This window comes from Artibeus jamaicensis, unplaced genomic scaffold (genome assembly GCF_021234435.1).
Source record: "Artibeus jamaicensis isolate MK-2021 breed Jamaican fruit bat unplaced genomic scaffold, CSHL_Jam_final scaffold_612, whole genome shotgun sequence".
Classification (NCBI taxonomy): Eukaryota; Metazoa; Chordata; class Mammalia; order Chiroptera; family Phyllostomidae; genus Artibeus; species Artibeus jamaicensis.
The window spans coordinates 31,423-48,116 of record NW_026522049.1 but is presented as its reverse complement, the minus strand read 5'-3'; the positions used below and the strand labels follow the sequence as shown (position 1 = coordinate 48,116).

At 43.3% G+C, this 16,694-nt stretch overlaps 1 long non-coding RNA gene across 1 annotated transcript in view; it reads left to right on the top strand.

Moving 5' to 3' along the window:
• LOC119057249 (uncharacterized) overlaps nucleotides 1–16,694 on the top strand; it is a 47,723-nt gene that overhangs the window by 25,804 nt on the left and 5,225 nt on the right. The window contains exon 2 of the long non-coding RNA XR_005084043.2: nucleotides 13,203–13,348. This is a non-coding gene — a long non-coding RNA (uncharacterized LOC119057249). The remainder of the gene's footprint in view (nucleotides 1–13,202; nucleotides 13,349–16,694) is intronic.

The following is a 16,694-nucleotide window of genomic DNA, read 5'->3' as shown; positions in this document are numbered from 1 at the left end:
CCAGAAATAAAACAAATGCAAAGTGTGCATATTACAAAGTCCTAGAAACTTGCTCTGGGTCACTGAGTATGATAGAGTATCTAGTCCTTGTTTTTGGAGATTTGAGGAGTTTTACAGACATTTGCAGAAGTCTGTTGTTCTTCTTCTTTTGCCTAATTTTTATTTTAGGTCAAATATAAGGGAGCACAATGGGGAAGAAACCAAGAAAACTTCACTCACTTCTCAGTTACTCTTCTTCTGAAATACGGGTAAAAACCACTTTAGGGTTGCAATTTTTAAAGATAAAGACATGGTGCCCAGCCCTGCTGGTGTAGCTCAGTGGACTGAGCGTGGGCTGTGAACCAAAGGGTTGCTGGTTCTATCCCCAGTCAGGGCACATGCCTGGGATTCGGGCCAGGTTCCCAGTGGGGGCCATGTGAGAGGCAACCACACATTGATGTTTCTCTCCCTCCCTTTCTCCCTCCCTTCCCCCTCTCTGAAAATACATAATAAATAAGTAAAATCTAAAAAAAAACCACACACAAAAAAACCCATGGTACCCAGAGCAACCAAAAGGATGGGATTCCAAAATTCTGGGCAGGTGTCAGCTCTTTTCGATCAGAATTCCCTTCCCTCCAACAAGCTCAGACACCTTGAACATCAGCTGGTCTTCCCAGCATTAGGTTTCTTCACATCTCTCCTCTGCAATGCCAGTTAGGAGATGACTTCCCACATCAAAGTGAGTTAGATCTTGGTCAACTTACATTCGATGGCTCGTTATTCTGCCTTTCAAACCTCTCTCCCGCCGGAGGTTCTCTTAACCTCCTCACTTGGGTGGTCCCGACTGTCTTGTTGCTTAGAGGCTCCTGGCTGCTCTTCGATCTTGACCTCTGTATATCTCTTTGTCCTCAGCACCTGGTGTGGAGGAGACGCCCAGTGCGTGTTGGGTGGAGAATGGAAGAATGAACAGGTGAAGAAGTAATGCTGGTGTTTCAGTCAAGGCTTACCTAATCATAAATAACAGAAGTTACTAGCTAAGTTACAGTAAACGAAGACGTGCTAGCTCATTGACAGGCTTTCTAGCATGTTCACAGACCCCAGAGGGAGCTCAGCCTCTGAAGAGAGGGGGACCCTCTCCAGCTCTCACCTCGGCTTCTCAGCATGTTTGCTTCAGTCTTCTCCCTGGAACGCCAGCTTTTCTGCAAATGTGGCCGGCCCACAAGTGCGGCCTTGTCCCCCCAGTTCCTGATGCTTCAGTTCCCATGAGCAGTCCAGGATAACTGGCGTTTCTGTCTCAGTTCCAGATTCCAGCCGAGGCTGAGCCAGCTGTGCACATGGGGCAGGTCAGATAGTGCAGACGCACCTGCTGCAGGCTGACCACCATGGGTGGGTAGGTGTTAGAGGAGGGGGGTCACCGTGAGCTGTCAGAAAACCTCAAGTCCCCCACTGGTCTCTGGGTGGCCATGGGCAAGCCTGTTCTTTACTGTTGGCTTACGTTTCTTCATCTGTTAATCAGGGGACAGGTCTTCTCGAGGGGACATTTGATGTTCCAAAGAAGGCAGCTGGCATCAGCCTGGGGCAAAAGCATACATGTTAACACTTCATTGTGTCATAAACCCCCAGAAAGTAGGAATGAGAGGAAATGAAAGTGTGGCACGGAAAGAGAGAGAACAAATAAAGGGGCACATTGTCAAAGAGCCACTGCTTGGCGACCAGGACACGGGTGGCTCAGCCTGTGGCTGAGACATGTGTGACAGCACCACACACAGCACAGCAGGATAACGCGTCATCTGTCTACATCTCCTTCCCTCCTTTCCTGTCTTCGTCCTCCCTTGCCCCATCTTTTCCTCTCCTCCACTTTTGAATGATCACACAGCTGATGAGGGCAACGGCATTCATGCCTCTGGGAACTCAGGGTTCTGGGGAGGAAGCTGACCTACACGGGACAGCATCAGTGCTCCAGTGGAGAAGGCTGCAAAGCATTAAGAAACCCAGGGGATACAACACCCATTTTATCTTTTGGGGTGTGTGTTTGGGGGGGTATGGGAATGAATGTGCAAAGGTGCTGTGTGGTGTCCCAGTGCATGAATAGACTGTCTTCTGTGTTCTGTTCATGATGGGCTGTTTCTAGTTTTTTAAATATATTTTATTGATTATGCTATTACAGTTGTTCCATTTTTCCCCCTTCACTCTCCTCTACCCTGCCCACCCCCTCCCACTTACATTCCCCCCCTTTATGTCCATGGGTCATACATATAAGTTTTTTGGCTTCTACTTTTCCCATAGTATTCTTACCCTCCCCCTGTCTATTTTTCTGCCAACCATCTATGCTACTTATTCTCTGTATCTTTTCTCCCTTTCTCCCCCTCCCACTCCCCTGTTGATAACCCTCCATGTGATCTGCATTTCCGTGGTTCTGTTCCTGTTCTAGTTTGCTGTTTGTTTTTGTTTTAGATGTTGTTGTTAATAACTGAGTTTGCTGTCATTTTACTGTACATATTTTTATCTTCTTTTTCTTAGATAAATTCCTTTAACATTTCACATAACAAAGGTTTGGTGATGATGAACTCTTTTAACTTGACCTTATCTGAGAAGCACTTTATCTGCCCTTCCATTCTAAATGAAAGCTTTGCTGGGTAGAGCAATCTTGGATGTAGGTCCTTGCCTTTCATGACTTGAAATACTTCTTTCCAGTCCCTTCTTGCCTGCAAGGTCTCCTTTGAGAAATCAGCTGACAGTCTGATGGGAACTCCTTTGTAGGTGACTGTCCCCTTATCTCTTGCTGCTTCTAGGATTCTCTCCTTCATTTCAGCCTTGGCTAATGTAATGATGATGTGCCTTGGTGTGTTCCTACTTGAGTCCAACTTCTTTGGGACTCTCTGAGCTTCCTCGATTTCCTGGAAGTCTATTTCCTTTGCCAGATTGGGGAAGTTCTCCTTTATTATTTGTTCAAATAACTTTTTCACTTGTTGCTTTTCCTCTTCTTCTGGTACCCCTATAATTCTGATGTTGGAACATTTAAAGATGTCCTGGAGATTCCTAAGCCTCTCCTAATTTTTTTTTGAATTCTTGTTTCTTCATTCTTTTCTGATTGGATGTTTCTTTGTTCTTTCTGGTCCACTCCCTTGATTTGAGTCCCAGTTTCCTTCCCATCACTGTTGATTCCCTGTACATTTTGCTTTATTCCACTTTGCGTAGCCTTTGTTTTCCATATAATTTGTGACCAAATTCAATCAATTTTGTGAGCATCCTGATCACCAGTGTTTTGAACTGTGCATCTGATAGGTTGGCTACCTCTTCATTGCATAATTGTATTTTTTCTGGAGCTTTGATCTGTTCTTTCGTTAGGGCCATTTTTTTTGTCTTGATGCACTGTCATGTATAAGGGGTAGAGCCTTAGGTGTTCACCTGGGTGGGGAAGCCCACGTTTCTGCGTTGCAACGCTGTGTAGTGGGGAGGGGTCCAAGATGAAACAATGGTGCTTGCTCCGCTCTCTGTTGGATTTCAGTCCCTTCTCCCATATCCCCCAAGCAAATTGAGCCTTTCTGGTGCTGATTCCCAGTTAGGTGGGCTTGTGTATGTTCTAGGGCCCTATGGATTGCTCTAGTGAACTCTCCTGTGAGTCTGGGAGTTTCTCCTGCTGCCGCCTCAACTCCCACAGACGTTTTCAATTGAGGCGTTGTTTCCCTGTGCTGGGACCCTGGGTTGTGTGGTCTGTCTCGCTCCTCCTGGTTTATCTGCACGTGAATGTGGGACCACCGCTCCGCCAGCTGCCACTGTGCTGCCAGTCCTCTCCGCCCAGCTCCCCGGCTCCGTCCCTCCTACGTGTGTGGATGAATGTTTCTTCTTTAACTCCTGGGTCGTCGGACTTCCATACAGTTTGGTTTTCTGGAAGTTCCGGTTGTTTTTTGTTTTTAAATTGTTGTTGTCCTTCTCATTGTTTGAGGAGGCACAGTGTGTCTGCCTATGCCTTCATCTTGGCCAGAAGTCCTGGTAATTCATTTGAACATGAATTCCCCTTGGCTATATATTAGATATTGAATATCTCCCATTAATCAGATTATGTTAATTTGTTATCCCAGCTGTTAGAACTTAGAAGGATGACAAAAGTAATTTTTTAATTTCCCACAGTATTGGTGAACTGGCCATGTGACATTCATGGTCGGGACACTAATTTCTGGAAAGTGCAGCCTCTGAGAGATCATGGACTTCTGGCAACAGTAAGCATTATTATTATTTTTTGCTCTGTCAGCCTTTTTGGTGTATTTCAGCAGGACTTGGTATCATTTAGTGCTGGGAGTTATTTTCTTTTCTTGTACATTTGCATTGGCATGAAAAACTATTTCTGAGGCCAGCTGCTCGGACTTAGAGAGTCAAGAATCGGTGCTTTATTGGCGCCTGGCTCTGTTTACATTGTGAGGACTTGGTTCTGCTCCTGCATCTGGCAAGTGGGCTCCATTGTCCAGCTTCAGCTCTGGAGTCTGGCTCTGGGGTCCTGGTTCCAGATATGGGTTCTGTCTCCTGTGTTCATGGCCTGGGGTTGAATCTGTATCTGTGTGTCTGGGATCTGGAGTCTCTTTGGTGCAGCTTCGAGTCCTGGGTGGGTGTGTGGGGTTCATGTGCAGCTCTGGCTCTTATCTCTGATATGTGGAATCTGGTGTCCAGGGTTCTCTGTCAGTCTCTGGTGTCGAGTGTCTGGCATTCAGGGTTGATTGTCTGGTTTGGGTCGTGGGGACAGTCTTGGGATTGGGGATGGGGTCTGGGGTTCAGTTTTTGGTTCTGGGTCTGTTCTGGGGCCGAGGTTCTGGAGTCTAGGGCCTGTGTCTGGTCCTGAGTCTGTCTGTGACATCTGGTGTCTGTGATGGTCATTGGCTCCAAGTCAATGCCAGCAGGAGTTCCAGAGTTGGGGTGTGGGGAAGAAGGAAACTCTGTTTAGTGTAAGTAGCTCCGTTTTGGTACTAATGGGTGTGAGTGCTTCATGGCTGTTAGAAGCTCAGTGTTGTTCCAGGTGAATCATGAAGCAGCACCTGTGTGGGTCAGCCCAGTGCTGCTGCTGCTTAGTTGTGAAGTGTCTTGGCTGTGAGGGGGCCCTGGAGTGAGGCAGCCCCAGGGCAAGTTCCCCCTCAGGCTGTGCTGCCCAGCAGGGCTCTGCTCATTCAGGTCTGGTCCTGTCATTTCCTCTCTGCTCAGCCGCATTTGCACACAAAGAAGCCACTTTGGAAAAGGGGCCCCTCTGAGTGAGGAGATCAGCTGGGGAAGCAGAGGAAAGGCCTCTGGTGTTGTTTCCACAACAGTCTAGGTTATTATTGCTCTTAAATTATGCCAAGTTTTCCTCTTGTACTGTTTTTTTTTAACCCAAACTGAGACTGCCTTTTTTGTGGCAGCTTACTTAAATTATACAGAAAAATAAAAATGAATTCAACATCCCACCCAAACAGGTAGTAGCTGCTATTGTTTTACATACATACCCTTCCAGACACCTCTCCTTGCCTATTTCCATTCTTCTACTCTCTCTGGATTTAATTTATTTTTCTGGGCTTGTAATATGGAGGTGAAACATATGAATTTTGAACTGTTTCCCCCTAATGTGCAGATTTATCACTGTGTTTTCCCATAGGTTTTTAGTGTATTATTTTAAATATTATTTAGTTGAAATGATTTTTTAACTCCAATTGTGAATCATTTGGAGGGATATTTAGAAGTGTATTTAATAACTTCCAAATGTAAGAATTTTCTGGTGACCTTTACAACTGATTTCTAAGTTATCTACAGTGAGAGCCAGAAACTTCATGTAATTTCAATCCTTTGAATATTGTTTGAAACTTCATCACAATATGGTCAATGTAAAAAAAGTTCCAAGCGAGCATCTCTGCTGTTACTTCGTGGTCATTTTGGGAATAACACCTTAGGGCAGGTCAGCAGGAAAGATGTGCATAGTCAGTTATCAGTGGATGCTGAATCCAATTTGCTGCTCATGGTGTTTCTTACATCCTTACTGAATTTTCGGGGGTGGTCTCTTGTTTCTGAAAGTGGAATGCTGTATTCTCATGAGGTTTGGTAAATCTATTATGAGTATACATTTTTGTTTGTGTCTCTGTTCTATATAATTTAAGTTTATGACATTGTTTATGAATTTGGATCTTCCTGGTCAGCTAAACTTATTGATATGAAGTGCCCTTCATCTCTAGTCATGCTTGTTACCTTGAAGTCCATTGCATGTTAGTATGTAATTTTCCTGTGGTTTATGTTTGCATAGTAGAGGGTGGGGCAAAAGTAGGTTTAGAGTTGTGAGGACAAGAAACAAAGTTTATTGTTGTGTTATTGTTTAATAATTATGACATTGTCCATGTGAACAACTGTAAAGCTGCTTTTGCACCATCCTGTGTGTCTTTTTTCATTCTTTTACTTTCTATGTTTTTTCACCCCATGTTTTAGGTCATTCATATTTTCTCCCAGTTTGTGTCTTGTCCTTTTATTATCTGAACTTTTTCAGAGTATTGTTCAATTTTATAAAGTATTCATTATCAATGTATTGCTTCATTACACTGCATGTCCACCAGTGTACCTGATTTCTGGCTGGTTTTGTTTAAATGGACCACTAAAAATCAAACCTACAGATGAGGGGCGGGGTCTAAGGTCAGAGGCAGGACTGGGCTGGAGGTGAGAGGGGGCCACAGATTGGGTGGGGCTAGTGGGAGGGAAATTTAGGCTGGCAGGTGTGAGGGGCGGGCCGTTCTGGTGGAGAGATGAACAACTACACATACTAGAGGTTAGATGCTGCCGGCTGCTGGTCTCCATGGTCACCAGGTGATGCTCACAGCCTAACTGTGATGCAAGTAATGCAGTCCAGGGGCAGGAGGTGAGCTGTGTTTGGGGGGGAGGGGCAGATACAGCCACCCTGGGGGGGGCAGGAAAGGGGGGCCAGACTGTTTCTGGGGTACATGTCTCAGGTCCAATTTAGCTAATTCCTGTGAGACCACTTTTTTTATTTATCTAGATTATATTTCAGTTATAGATAACTTTGGTAAATAGATATACAAAGATAGCCATTTTTTAACCCCAGAAGAAGATGATATTTTTTTAATATATATATTTTTATTTTATTGATTACGCCATTACATTTGTTCTATTTCACCCCATTCATTCCCCTCTACCCTCCATACCCCTCCCCCACCATTGCCCCCTTTAGTTCATGAACACGTGCCTCAAGTTCTTTAGATTCTATATTTCCCCTACTATTCTTACCCTCCCCCCTGTCTATTTTCTATCTACTATCTATGCTACTTATATTCTGTACCTTCTCCCCGCTTCTCCTTCTCCCACTCCCCTGTTGCTAACCCTCCACGTGATCTTCATTTCTATGGTTCGCTCCTGATCTAGCTGTCCTCTTAGTTTGCTTTTGTTTTAGGTGTGGTTGTTAATAACTGTAAGTTTGCTGTCCTTTCACTGTTCGTCTATTTTATCTTCTTTTTCTTAGGTAAGTCCCTTTAACATTTCATATAATAAGGGCTTGGTGATGATGAACTCCTTCAATTTGATCTTATCTGAGAAGCACTTTATCTGCCCTTCCATTCTAAATGAAAGCTTTGCTGGATAGAGCAATCTTGGTTGTCTGTCTTTGGTTTTCATGACTTGGAATTCTTCTTTCCAGCCCCTTCTTGCCTGTAAGGTCTCTTTTGAGAAATCAGCTGACAGTCTGATGGGGACTCCTTTGTAGGTGACTGTCCCCTTATCTCTTGCTGCTTCTAGGATTCTCTCCTTCATTTAATCTTGGCTAATGTAATTATAATGTGCCTTGGTGTGTTTCTTTTTGGGTACAACTTCTTTGGGACTCTGAGCTTCCTGCATTTCCTGGAAGTCTATTTTCTTTGCCAGATTGGGGAAGTTCTTTATTATTTGTTCAAATAAGTTTTCCACTGGTGGCTGTTTCTTTCCCCCTTCTGGTACCCCTATAATTCGGATGTTGAAGTGTTTAAAGATGTCCTGGAGGTTCCTAAGCCTCTCCTCATTTTTTTGAATTCTTTTTTCTTCATATTTTTCTGTTTGGTCATTTTTTCCTTCCTTCTGTTCTGCTCCCTTGATTTGAGTCCCCGTTTCCTTTTCATCACTACTGGTTTCCTGTGCAATTCCATTCATTTCAATTAGTTTAGCCTTCATATGTTTCTCTAATTTGTGAGTAAAATCAACCAGTTCTGTGAGCATCCTGATCACCAGTGTTTTGAACTGTGCATCTGAAAGTTTGGCTATTTCTCTGTCGCTTAGATTTATTGGTTCTGGGGCTCTGAGTTGTTCTTGAGCCATGTTTTGATCTGTTTGTGCCTGTTACGTATGAGGAGAGACGTTTTAGGTGTTCACCAGGGCGGGGCCACCCAGGTCGCTGGTTTGTGATGCTGTATGTTGGGGTGGGGTCAGAGAGGGAGCAATAGTGGTCCTCTCCGCTTGCCCCCGCCTGTTTATCCGAGTGCAAATGTGTTAGCCCACCACCCTGTGCTGGAGCTTGCGTGGTCTGTCTCAATGCTTGTCTCTTCATTGGTTTATCTGTGCGCAAATGCGTGACCTCAGACAGCCAGCCGCACCGCGCCTTCCCTGTGTCCACCCATAGCTAGCCCGCACCTGGGATCTGCGCCCTCGGCTGCCTGTGTGCTGCCCGGGTCGGGGGATCTTTTTTGCCCAACCCGCTCCGCTGCTGGCTTCACCCCTCTTACCAGTTTAGCTGAGCGGTTTGTTGTTTTCGGACTCTGTATTGTTCGATTTTCTGTGGTTTGGTTGTGTTTATTGTTGTTAAAACTTTCTTGTTTTTAGATTTGGTTGTGCGAGGAAGCAAGGTGTTTCCACCTGTGCCTCCATCTTGGCGGAAATCCTCGAAGATGATATTTTTCATTTGTTAAAGTTTCTGTTATTGCATAGCAATTTCCAATTTCATTCATACAGATCCTGTACATTGTTATGTTTATTCCCCATTTTTTACCTGTTTTGTTGTTACTGAGTCTTTAAAAAAATTATATATTTAACTTACCATTTCTACATATTTATTTCTGCATGTTATTTTCCCGTCACTGCACTGAATTCTATTTGTAGTACTTTTCTGTTGATTCTCATGAGTTACGAGGGTAAACATGCTATCATGCAATAATGATCATTACATGGTTGTAGGTGTAGGTGACCTAGAAATAGTTAAAGCTTGAAAGAAAACAAGAAGTGAGGTAATGTGAGGAGCTAGAAAAATTGCTTTGTTAGTCATGAATATATTAATCACTAAAAAAATAGTAACATCCTTCTTAGCATTTTAAATCAGTTTAGGGTCTGGAAGCATGGTGTCCAGAAATCAGAAGTATTTTGTGACAGGCAATGTGCCCCGGGTAGGTTATCTGAGGAACACGGAATGTAACCAATGTCCACATTTTCAAAGAGGAGAACTTGAGCTGGTGAAATCTGGAATCTTAACAGAATAAGATTCTTTGTTCTAAGTAACATCATGAATCAGTTATTAAAGTGATGTATGCGCAATGGAAAGAAGCAGGGATCCTCAGATGACTACTCTGTGTAATCACAGTGTGTTATGGTGGACAGATCTTCCTTTGCCTCCTGACCTATTGCCCAGGACACTTCTCCCCAACATTTGCAAGATGGCTGGTATTTTTTATTCTTTAAGTTTTACCTTCTGTGCTTCCTGTTTCCAGAAAGGCAACCTTTGAAATCTAGGATGCAAAGGGACATGCTGCTGGTATTCCAATGGAGTCTTCATGATACAGAGTAGGGTTTCTCATTCTCAGCACGGTGGACGTTTTGGGCCAGAGGATTCATTCTCCTGGGGGATTGTCCTCTGCTTTGTAGGTGCTTATTAGCATCCAGTACTTCTATTCACCATCAACACCCTCACTTCCTTTCCCCTCAGGACAATCTAAAATGGCTCAGTACATTTCCTGAAGTCCCCTTGGGGGGCAGAAATTACCTTTGGTTGAGAAACCGTTTGAAGCTTTTATAGTTTTTGAAACCAGAAGGGTCTTGGTCTAGTGTGCAGTATTTTTATTATTTTTCTATGTAAATTATTTTCCACTCTGTGATTTATTTTGGGAAGGTGTTTAGAAGTGTATTTTAAAACATCTAAATGTAGGGACTTTCTAGTTACCTTGTGACTGATTTTCAGATTAATGGCAAAGAGAGCAATAAGCATAGTTTGTGAGACATTTTTAAACCTGCTTTATAGCTAAATGTAGTTATTTAAAAAATTTTTAAAGTGTGCTTGAAAAGCATTTTTAATTTACTTTGTTGCTGCTTAACTTAAACAATGAGAAAAATTTTAATAAAAATTCTACCCCAAGAGTTAAAAAGAACGACCATCAATTTATGTATATACACTTGCAGATATGCTGATGTGAACGTTTCTGCCTAGTTTCTCTGGATTTCATTTACTATTTTAGGTTATAATTATGGGCACAAAACTTGCATATTTTCAGCTTTTATTTTTGATACTGTGCATGTAAGGGCAGAATTGTTTTTCATAGGTTTTGGTATGTAGTATGTTTATCCTCATTCAGTTTATTTTGTAATTCAAATTATTTTATTTTGTGGTTATTTAGAAGTGTATTACATAACTACCAAATATAAGGACTTTCCAGTCACTCAGTTGTAGTGAATTCTAGTTTCACTACAATGAGAGCAGCTACAGAAACATACTGTATATGATTTCGATGCTGGGATTGTTGTTGAAACTGGCTTTTTATTGGCTTGGCCAAAAAATAAAAACTTTTGGGAAGATGGAATAATGGAGATGCCTCACAGATTGCAGAAATAAGTGGGAAAAAACGGTGAATACATTGTTCAATGAAATTATTGGTGAAAACGAAAAATGTTTCTTTCGTTGTGTCTTTACCTAAAAATCGAATGAACATTTTGGCCAAATAGTAGTGTTCCAAGTGTGCATCTCTGGTGCCATCTCGTGGGCCTTTTGGGAATAACATGTTAGTGGCAGGTGAGCGGGAAAAGTGGTTGACTGTAGTAGAGTACCAATCAATGTTGATTGTAATGTTATTTAGACGTGTATTTGGCAACTTTTATATATTAGGACTAACCAGTTAACCTTTTCTCCCTGATTTCTATATTAACATCAGTGACAGAAAGAAACAAACTGTATATAAATTCAATCCTTTGAAATTTGTTAAAAGTTGCCTTACTACAGGATGGTCCCTTTGAAAAGTGTCCCAAGTGTGGCCCTCTGCTGCCATGTCATGTGTCACTTGGGAATAACTGCTCTGTGCAGTCTGAAAGGTTTTCCTTAGGCTCCTCTGAGAAAGAAATGCCAGTCGCCACAAAGTCAGGCAGTAAAGAGCTTTATTGGGGTTTGCGCTCCCAGGTGAGGTTCCCCAGTCCACAGAGTGGGGTTGGGGAAGTCACTGCGCAAATAGGGAAAATGGTAGGGTTTTATTTTCATTGGCTTCCTGTGGGAGCTGAGGATTGGTCCCCTCTGAACAAAGCGGCAATACATCATTGGTGGTTTTTTCCTCGGACTCAGGTTGCTACATGGATATCTGTTTTGGCAAAGCCCACACTTCTGTCTCTCTGGTTTGACATCAGCTGTCTTTTCCAGATTGTAGTCTGGCCGCCATTTTTATTGTAGTCCAGCCGCCATTTCATCCTACCCTGCCCATCCTGACACAGACCAGCAGGAAAAGTCATTGATTATAGTGAATTATCTACTAAGGGTTCTTGGAATGTTATTTGACAAGTGGCTTTCATTAAATTCAAATAAAAGGACTTTCTAGTTACCTTCTGTTTCTGACCTTAGTAGCAATGAGGACAACTCATGTATTTTTTATAATTTCAGTTTTTTGAAGTTTGTTAAAAACTAACAGATGGCACAATATGATAATATCCAAAGTGTTATGTGTGCATCTGCTGTTATCCTGGAATGACACCTTAGTGCAGGTTGGCAAGAAAGGTGGTCAGCTGTAGTGAATGATGTATGAATGTTGAACGAATGTTAGTCATGGATGTTATTACTTTCACGTAAACAGACTTTGTAGTTCATTTTTCCTTCTCTCCCCTATGTACAACAGCGGTGTCTTTGCATCAGGAAACTAGGTGCCTCTCATGGGCTAGACCTGTGTTCATGTTTCAACTGTGTCTACATCTTTGTGGTCCAATATCCCGTGTGCGTCAACATCCTGTCAGCATCAATGTCCCTTTCGTGTTCACGTCCGTGCCATGCTAATGTCCCAGCCTTGTCGAAATCGTGATTGTGTATCTAGGTCCGCTCTGCCTTGATGTCCTGGCTGTGCTGCCATGTTGTCTGTGTTTGTGTCCCTTCCACATCACTGTCCTGTGTGTGTTAATGTCGAGGTCCTGTTGCTGTGTTGCCTGTATTTCAACATCCCATCTGCCTTGATGTCCCCGCTGTGCCGCTGTCCCACCTGCGTAGATTTCTTGGCTGTGCTACTTTCTTATCTTTGTCGATGTCCCAGTTTTCTTGGTGTCCCAGCTATACCTCTGTATCGTCTGCATCGATGTCTCAACTGAGTCAGTATGTGAGCTGTGCCACTGTCCTTTCTGTGTATGTGTCTTGGTGGTGTCAATGTCCTGGCTGTGCCTTTGTCTTCCTGCATTGATGTCCCAACTGCACTGGGATAAGCTCCCATATCCCAGCCGCCTGATGTCCCGGTGGCATTGAGGTCTTGACTGGGTCATTGTCTCACCTATGTGGCTATGGCTCACCTCCTCACTGTGGCTTCATGGTCACCTGCCTTGGGCTCACAGGTCCTGCTGCCCACCACCAGCTGCAGGCCAAGGCAGATGGTCTGCAATGAACTGGACAGGGACACTCAGTCCTTTGTCCCCCTGTGGGTGATGCAAGGCCCTCCTGGCAGCTGGTCGCTCTCTCAGGCCGTGTCTGCTGCTGTTGCCACAAGGTTTAACAGTTTAAATGAACTAACCTATTTTCAACTGAATGATTACATTGATGAAATTATGAAAAGTTTATTAATTTAGCTTTTGTGCTGCAGTTTGTGGGATTGCCTAACAAAAAGTAACTTTCCATGAATGCTGCATTTTTCATAAATTTCCTATCACCGGTCTTACTTCTCTAAGACCCTGTTTCCCCATACTCCCAAAGGTCCTATGTACCTGATATCACCTAATTGTCTCGTATTCATTTGTACTTGTGCACATATTAAATGTTGAATATCTTGTATTGTTCTGATTATGTTATTTTGATTATTATCCCACAGGTGTTGGAGCCAACAAGATTTGTGGAAAATAATCCCTTTTTAATCCCTCACAGTTTTGAAAAGCTGGTACTGTGGACCAAATGGTGAGACAGTGCTAACTCCTGAACCTGTTGCAGCTGAGAGATCATGGACGTCTGCCCTCCAAGGTCAGCATCCTTTTTATTCACTCTGTGTTTGGCCCAGTCATTGTTGCTGGGTTTGGCAAGATTTTGAAGTTTGCATTTAGAGAGACGTAAGTTTTATCTTATTGGATCACAGGGTTGTTTAGAATGGGAGGATCCAGTTCAGCTCCTGCCTGTGGCCTCTGGCAAGGGGGCCCCGGTGTCTGGCTTCAACTCCAAATTCTGGCCATAGCATCCTGGTTACAGATCAGCATTCTGGTTAGAGATCTGTGTCTTGTGTCCAGGGTCTGTGCTTCAGAGTCAAAATGTATTCAGTTGTGTGTCTACCCTGGGTTCACATGCGAGGTTCACGTGCAGATAAACATTTAGGCTTTGGTGTATGGAATCTGGCATTACAAGGGTCCGATGTCAATCCCTGCCATCTGGTCTTTGACCTTTGGACTTCATGGTCTGGCTCAGATTAGGGCACATGGCTTTGGGTTTGAGGCTTTGGGCCTGGAGTCCAGGTTTTGGTTTGGGTCCACTCCGGGGTCTAGCTTTTGGAGTCAAAGGTCTGTGTCCAGGATCCTGAGTTTGGTTCTGGTGTCTGGTGTGTGTCAAGAGATGATCTTTGTGTGAAATCAGTGCCAATATGAGTCCCCAAGTGTATGTATGGAGTTGAGACAGGTTAATTAAAAATGTAGGATAATTCCTTGGTAGTGGAATGGGAAAACTGAGCTTGATAGCTAAATAAGGCCTAGCAATTCATAGCTGGGTAATAAATCCGAGGATCTTACCTTCCCTGACCAAGGGCATTGGAGAGCAAATGGTTCAGACATTCCAGACCACGCAGGCGAAGACCCACCTCAGTCCCAGCCCTTCTCTGGTGACTTTTCTTAAGGAGAAATTCATCAGAGAAGGATGCTGATCACTCTGTGTGCTCACTTTGTTACATCAGCACATCAAAGGGCACCCCTGGAAAGCTGAGTATTCTGTGCAAAGGACTCTTCTAAGACCTCCTCTAAAGTCCTCAACATTAGAAAACAGGTAAAACCCTAAAGATAAAGGACCCAGTATGCACTGTTCGTTGAGCACAGATGCGCCTTCCCTTCTCTTCTTTGCTGTGTATCTTCCCTTTTTCCCTCCTTATCTCCAGAGGTCCCTAAGACTGGCAGCCAGGGGAGCCATGGGCAGTGGCAGCTTGTCCAGGGCTGACTCCCTGATCCTGTCTCCAGGCACCTTCTTTGTGTCTAACTTTTCTGTTTCCCAAGAAGCAGTTCCGCCTGTGCTCACTCTTATTGCTGTGGGCCTCTTCACAGAGAAGGGCCTCTTCTCTGTGAAGCCCTTTCTTTGTTTCACTGTCATTAGATTTAATATAGAAACTCTCAAAATTCCCCAGCTGTGTGTTGTGAAATTTTCACTGCAGGAAGTCAAGAATACACACATGAGTCCTTGCCAGGGCAAACCCACCTTGGGTCCAATACCTTTTCAGTGACAGAATAACCAAATTTTGTGTACCAGTGGATGGACATTTGAATGCTTTCTACCTTTCAGTTGTTGTTAACAGTGCTGTTATGAATAATCCTGTATTGTTATAACAAACATGAATAATTGTGTTTCTTAGAATAGCTGTCTTCAATTTCTCAGGTATATATTTCAAAGTAGAGTTATTGAACACAGTAGGGTATTTGTTTTGAGGAAATGCCAAATCAGTTTATAAAACATCTGCAATATTTTACATTTACAAAGGAAATGGTCATTCTAATTTTTGTTTGTGAGTATAAACTTTTATCAGTTTTGCTTTCGCATTATTGCCTTTGTAGTTGTGGAAGGGGTATTGCACCGTGACTTAGCCATTGAATGTTTTTTCTTTTTTACTACTCATATGAATGTCTTCTCTTTAGAAGGGAGTATTCAAGCTCTTTAAAAATATTGATGTCTGTCTGTCTGGTGTGGCTCAGTGGACTGAGTGTCGGCCTGTGAATCAGAGGGTCACCAGTTTGATTCCCAGTCAGGGCACATGCCTGGGTTGCATGCAGGCCTCCAGTAGGGGGTGTGTGAGAGGCAACCACACATTGATGTTTCCTTCCCTCTCTTTCTCCCTCCCTCCCCTCTCTAAAAATAAGTAAATATAATGTTTAAAATAATATTGGTGTTTCTTCATTGATGAGTCATATAGTTCTTTGTTGTGGAAGAAAGAGTCTGATCGGAAGTATAATGTGAAACCATTCACTTCAATTCTGTGGGTGGTGTTACTCTGCAAATAGCTTCTTCTGCTACCCAGACTTTTTTAATCAGGAGGACATCACGTTTACTCATTTACTTTCACCAATTTTTCTTTCAAAGCGTATGCCTTGTTATGCCAGCAGCAGCCTCATGTATCTCATGTCTAACGTGCATCATCATTGCATCATTTGATCTAATATAGCTTTTTTTTTTTTTACAGAAACCTACTTTATGGTTTTAGACTTGAGATGATTACATTTCAAGGGGTTTACAGGTTTAAATAGGAGGACACGCTGTTCTCAGTGGTATGATGTCCAGAGTCAGGCATCTGGAGTCAGGGACAGGCTTTGGACTCCCAGTCTGCTCTCTGGTGCATGACATAATTTGGGGTTAGGATTAAAGGTTGGGGTTGTGGTGGATGCCATGACTTGTCTTTAACTTCATTTGAAACCATCCTGTTGGACTGTATCATGATGCGTGTCCTATTGGTATGTGATAAAAAAATGTCACCACAAGTGGTGAGTGTATGGTTGGCCATTTTCACAGTGAAGATGCATGCAGATAAGCAACATTCTTGGTCTTTTTTGGCATTGTCATTTCAAGGAAGATACAAGTGCAAGGGTAAGGCAAGCAAAGATCTCTGGTGTGTGTGGAGAAGATGCTGTGACTGACAGAACGTGTCCGAAGTGGATTGCAAAGTTTCATGCTGGAGATTTCTCCCGCAGGCAGGGCAGGTGCAGTGGAGAGCCCTCAATGGCAGACACTCACTGAGGACAGATCATGTCATGGCAGGTGGGAGACAGGCAACATGTTCACTATATCATAATTAGGCTTCAAAAATCATTTGAACCAATTTGGTTATGTTAATCACTTTGCCATTTGGGATGTACAGGAGTTCAGTGGGATGGTGGGGGACCCTTCATGAGTGGATTTCCACAAGTGGTTCTTCACTGAGACCATGTCTCAGGAAAATGTTTCATTTCCATGAAGATTGTGTGTGTTGAGGGAGGATGAATCTTTGCTATTTGAGAATAATGTGGAATGGGAGAGATTGAGGGGAAAGAAAGGAATCACCACTTGTCCCTCCTAAGGGCAGTCTTTATCCAAAGGAGGTGATGGTGACCTTGTGGTGAATTTGGGAGGGAGTCCTGCAGTAGGAGCTCAT